The sequence below is a fragment of the Archocentrus centrarchus genome, chromosome 24 (assembly GCF_007364275.1).
Source record: "Archocentrus centrarchus isolate MPI-CPG fArcCen1 chromosome 24, fArcCen1, whole genome shotgun sequence".
Lineage (NCBI taxonomy): Eukaryota > Metazoa > Chordata > Actinopteri > Cichliformes > Cichlidae > Archocentrus > Archocentrus centrarchus.
Genome location: NC_044369.1, coordinates 22,454,393 through 22,460,785, shown reverse-complemented (window position 1 = coordinate 22,460,785; position 6,393 = coordinate 22,454,393).

Genomic DNA, 6,393 nt, shown 5'->3' with positions numbered 1-6,393 from the left:
CTGTCCCACTAGACACACATATGTACAAGCATACAAGAAAATACGCACACACAAATGCAATGAAATATATGTTTGTATATGCCCACATTAATACTTAAATACACAAATATATGTGAATGCACATGCGTGTTATCTTGATTGAATGTATCTATGCATAAAATATGCTACTAAGCACACATACACACACACACACACACACACATCTTCTTTTGTTTTGTAAGCAGGCTTTTTTTTTTTTTCTTTCTGGATGAATCACCAACCTGCCAGTCTTCCTCGGGGTCTCCATCCGGATGACTCATCCCTCATCAAACGGTGGCCTGTAGGAAAATCAACACTCTCCCATTCACACATCCACGCATCCTGTCATTAATACAAATATGTTCAAACACAGACATGCACGCACATACAAATACACACATACGCACACTCAAAAACATAAACACAAAGAGCGTCCCTTTTCTGTATTCTGTCAGGGATGTCTTTATGCATGTACTACACTGCTGGGGAGGGAAACTCCTGGCAGATAAATGTGACTGTACGTGTATGTTTGAGTGTGTGTGTGTGTGTGTGTGTGTGTGCGCGCTCGAGTGTGTGCGCCTGTGTGCATTCAAAGAATGATCACATGCTCCATGTGATGAGTCATACACACGATGGCTTGCCAGGGAGCGGCTGGCTGACTGGTTGGAAGCTGTTAGGCAGGAAACTCATCAGCTATGCACTGTTGAGCGCAGGACTCCGGTGAGATTCCTACAAGACTCCCCGACTTTCTTGTTAACTGATATTTGATTTGCAGCTGGCTGCAAAAGAGCTGCCTTTACATGTTACGTTCTGTTCTGCTGCGGACTCAACCGCCCCACTTTGCAATGCCATGTGACTTTAACAGCCAGTTTCACACCTCATTAGTTTATTTAATGCAATGGAAGATGAATACAGATGGTTTTGGACAGAGGCAAATGGGAAAATCTCTACATGCCCATCTAGCCCTCCCCTACGTGCCCATCCAGCCCTCCCCTACATGCCCATCCAGCCCTCCCCTACAAGGTCAAATTCAATTTTATTCCATTGTCCTGTTATTTGTTTAATGGCTTTGTATTATTAAAAGTTACAAAGATTCACAGACTGAAAGCTTAATTAATATGATAACAGTCTTAGATTGAATTATATATTTAAATGACAAAGGCAAAAAAACAAAACAAAACAAAAGAAATCAGAAATACTACTTTCTCTAAATTAAAATGACAGGTGCTGAAGCATGATATTTAAGGTATCCTGCTGGAATATTCAACAAACATCAAAAAAATGCCGAATTTTTTGATCTTAATGAACTGTTCCTTGTGTTCCATGTGCACACAAACACACAAACCACCGCCAACAAAAAAAAAAAGATGGTTACACTGCTGCTGACGTGAGTCTAAGGCTGCCAACAAGGGTCTCATTTATAGACATTTTTATATGTCATGTGAGGTGTTGAAGAAACTTAACAGTTTTAGGCAAGACAACCTCCCACTTAACATCTGTAAAACAGATGATCACGAATGACCGGAGTTACCTTCCCACACACACATCTTTGATACTAATGTTGAAAGGATCAGCGGCTTCATGTTCCCGGTCACTTTGCACAAACGCTGTGGTCAGGACACCTCAGCGGGGATACGAGTGAAGTTCGGCACAAAGTTCAGTATTCCTACAAGCTTCAAAAGGTGCGCCATCAAAGAACTTGCTGAACCGCTCTGAACTGCTCTGCACACAACCACAGAGCACTATAAAGCGGCAGAAGCTGCATGCACAGCACATCGCTGTAATGGATTTTTAAGGAGTTAACCTCTGTATTTGGTGAGGTTTCACTTTTGAAAAAAAGTCAAGCCTGATGGAGGCTTTTGGATCACAGTAACCTGGCTTCTTTTTGGAGCTGTTTGTTTTGGCTTTATGATGGGTCTCAAGGACTGCCCAGCTGCTCGTTGATGGTAGAAACACACTGCGTTGCCTTATCTGGAGAGTAGATATAAGAGGGGCCGTGCATGCCGTAACATCCTCTTTCATATCAAGCTGGCGTTTCATAATAAATGCATATCTTAAGCTGCTCATGTGAATTTTTGGAACAATTATTTCTGCATTAGTGCAAAGTTGGTCTCTTCATAATTTCCATATTAATGATTGGCACCAGACTCCCAGCATGTACACTGTTGTCCTTGCTACTGTCTGATGCATGTGGTCCACATGTATCACTAGACTTAAGGACAATTTTTACCGCCGAGCTGTCAGGCTGCTCAGTTCACACATCAGTCCCAGATACTGGCTGTTACTGCAGTGTTTATTGCACTCCTCACATAAAATTACTCAGGACTGCTGCTATTCAAACCCGACTGCTATGTACACTTTTATATATAAATTCCCACTTCATACTACTTCCCACTACCTGCATTTAATATTTGTCTTCTTTTAATCTAAAATCTGCATTTTTATTCGATAAATGCTTTTATTGCTTCCTTGTCCAGCGCTTTTCATTGCGCTGTTAACTCTGTTTGGAACTAATAAATCAGAATCTGAAGATATTTGACCCTATGCCGCTTGCATAAGTCTTTGAGAATCACTACTACTGAAAACACACACTCTATAACTGAGGAGGCGGAGTAATGAGCGAAGAAGCTGCAGTAGAGGGATTGTAATGATTAAAGACTTTCACCATGACACAGAATCCACATCAAATATCTCAGACATGTTTTTATCCTCCATCCATACATCCATATGTGAAATGTATAATGCAGTAAGCCATATGTAGCTAATGCCAGCTTAAATGTAGGAAAGAGAGAAAAAGGGTGACGGGTAAGTGGGGGAATCGAGGGGCGGGGGTGTGTGAGTGTGCGTATATGTGTGTCCATCCAAGTTAGGAAAAGATTGAAGAGATAAGCAGCCAGATCAAGCTGGCAGGAGAGATAAATGGCTACAAGACAAGTGTATGTGTGTCTATGTGTGTGCAAGTAAGCGTGTCAGGCAAGCACATGAGGAGCTGCCAGAAGAGAGACTTTGATGAAACAGCTGAAGGTAATGGCAGGAGAACGATGAGACGGTGGGTCACTCATCACTTTGTTCTACCTTGCACCCCAGGGTATGCATGTGCGTGTGCATGTGAGAAAGATTCTGTGTCTTGCACTGGCCTCGCTATCTTCAACTCAAATGAAAATCACCTGGTGCACCTGAAAAATCTCTGGCAAACACATGCATCTTGCCCCTCTCAAAACCCCTCTGCAGAGTCAGTTCCCATTACAAAATCTGGCATTCCCTTCCACATCAGTCATCTCCTCTCCCTGCCTGGTACTCAGGATGCTGCTCTGGCTTTCCGTAAGGCCCCCTGATTTTGACATCTGGTGGCCTAGATAAGCAGGAAACGCACTGAACACATCAGCTGATCGGTCAGACTAAAGGGCGATTAAAGCCCATAATCTACCTGATATATAATGAGCTGAACCAGCCCAGATCACAAAGGCAGACAGGCGCCCGACATAACCACTCAGAAATCTGTGCTGCTCTGAAATAGACACAGGAGTAAAACCTTAAAAGTCAGTGTTATGTGTTGTTCTCTAACAGGTAAAAATACTGAAAATTATTATTATATTATTATGAGATTTGCAGTAGATGTAGGAGTTTGTAAGTATGTATGTGTTCCTGTGTGTGTGTGTGTGTGTGTGTGTGTGTGTGTGTGTGTGTGTGTGTGTGTGTGTGTGTGTGTGAAAGTGCATTGTTTTTCCCCCACCCCTTTTTTGTTCCAGATGCAAAGATGATGTGCATGAGTCATAGCCTTGCGGTGTAGAATATCAGTGATCTGAGTGTCCCTGATGAAGAGCAAATGTGGAGAGACAGACAGACGAGAACCCCACGGAAACAGTCTGTGACAAAGCTGCTTGGTTTCTATGACAACCTCAGTGCGCTAGTGTCCCCAGGAACATAATGTTTTTTCTCTAATGAGGCAAACTGGATCATTTTGTCCATTTACCTGTGTACCTAGCAGCCTCTCTACCCTCCTCGTGCGTTTTATCACCCGTGCACGCAGAGCAAGGCGAAGGCGGGAGCGTGAGGGAGGAGGCGAGGTTATGACTGCGGCTCGTGTATTTACTTTGTGCAGTGCTGAGAAGGTAAATTGCTTCTTTGTGCTTCGATGTGAGACTCGCTGGACAAATGTGAAAAAGATTGCCTTCTCTAACTTACTGATTTGCACTGCAGTGGCAAAGTCAAGGTGACCTCCACACACTTCTCCTGCCACTGCTCTGCAAACACGCGCACACACATGTATGCACAATATCACGATAGCACTGTATTAACTAATGAAGTGTAACTTTTGACTGTGTCCACAGTCTCCAACTTTATTATCTTGGTGAAAGACATTATTTGCAAAAATAGACAAAGAACAGGCATGAAGACAAATCTCACACGATCGACAAATTATCTAGGGCAGAAAGGCAGTTATCATCTAAGTGTGGGCAGCTAATCTATGAAGCTCAGAAAGTACCAGTGCTGTGCTGTTAACATTCAGGACAGCCTGTACTGAACTGTGCTGTGAGCATACTATACAGATGGCTTCTTAAGGGAGGTCAAGCACCCTCTCTTACTTTCTGTCTCTCACAGAAAGACCTTGCCAACACCTCTCTGCACTTGCTTTGCTAAAAATGGCTTGCCTGCATCATTCACTGTCATGCAGGATAGCTTTATACCTGTTTCATATCTGAAAAAATGGAACCAAATAACCCCCCCCGCACCATCAAATTTCTAAATGCAAACTGTAATTATGTTTAGAATGCATGTTGAGTTTACTTTAGAAAGACTAACCCTAGGTAACATTTTAATTAGACTATATTGATGTTTTCTGTTGCTGTTGTTTGCATAAGTAATGTGCAGTGCAGATTAGCAAGACAATTGCTTCATTTGTATGGGTGAACTTAGCTAATTTAGGGATTCATTCCTCAATAAAAGTAGCAAAAAACCATGCTTTTTCCCTTTGAGGCATAGACAATTAAAGTGTAGCCCACTTCACTTATTCTACAAATAACAATAAAATATCTCAATCTAATCGCATTGGAAAACAGCTCTAAATTGTTTTCAGTGGTTTCGAAAGAGTTCTGTCCACTCTAAGAAATAGGACTAGTGAGATTGGGGTTATTGGGGCTAAGACTACAAATTAACAACAGGTCACTTGCATTGTAAACTAGGGGCTGTGTGGTTGGTTAACGGGAAAATAAAGCATCCTTGCAGCTTGATTCATCCTCCTTTGGAAAAAAAGGCCAGAAATTTCAGGAAATGTGTGGAAAGGATATATATATATGAGCTGGATTCTAACAAGGCTTACATAAACTCTCTAATCCTAAATGTCTGTGTGTCCCTGAATGCAACACAAAATAAATATGGGAACATTTTTACTGGTATGTTTTTTTTTCAAGTTGCTGCTTAATAACGTTTGCACTGTAGTGAAATAATTGAGTTTTAGTGTCCCTTAACTTTGAGTGTATTCTTCAGAAAATGGTCTGCAACAAAGTAAAGAATTAACACTTTGTAGTTAAGAGACAGGCAAAGAACCAGCAGCACAGTCCTTTCTGTGCACAAAGCTGCTGTCCTGCACCAAATTTCGCACATCTAATAGTGAAGGATGATCTCACCATCATGCCCACGATGAATGCTGGATCATTCAATTATAGAGCAACACAATGAATCATTCTCTTCTCCTCTGACAATCTCCTCCACACTCAACTCATCTGACACCGCCAAACCACAGAAGATGGCCCTGTTATCTTCATAATGTGGATAAACAGTGACAGTTGTCCCAGACAGAGGGCCATTTTGATGGCAGAAGATCAAACGAGATCTTATTATGGAAAAAGTGACAAATCAGTGTCTGCAGTGAGGGTTTAAAAAAAAATAAAAGAAGTCCTGCTGAGATGCCTCTGCAGAATTCCTTCCCGGGCTGGAGGGAATGAAATTAGTGAACCGGAGCTTTGGTCCTGTGACCACGCTCAGCTGACAAAAAGAGATACTATCTGCTAACATTTCAGTTTCTGTGGATGTGTGTCTTTCTCTATCTCACTCACACATTCATATACTTGTCCTGTTCCACAGTAAATGTGTCAGTCACGGGTTTCATTGCTGGAACAGCCTGTCAGATCACCCCCACCCCCAGCCCCCACCGCCCCATGCCTCTTTTTCCTTTCTCCTCTCCATTTTTGGACATTTTCAAAAGGATGTTGAGGGATAAAAGGGTTCATACTGAAAGAAAATGGTGGCTCTTAAAGCAAAGCTGTGTTCCTTGGGATTATTGGGATTTTGTGGTGATCCGCAAAGCGCCAAAAGGGAATAGGTCAGCATTCAAAAATCTCACATCAACAGCTTGGGCGTTTCAGTAAACGCTCT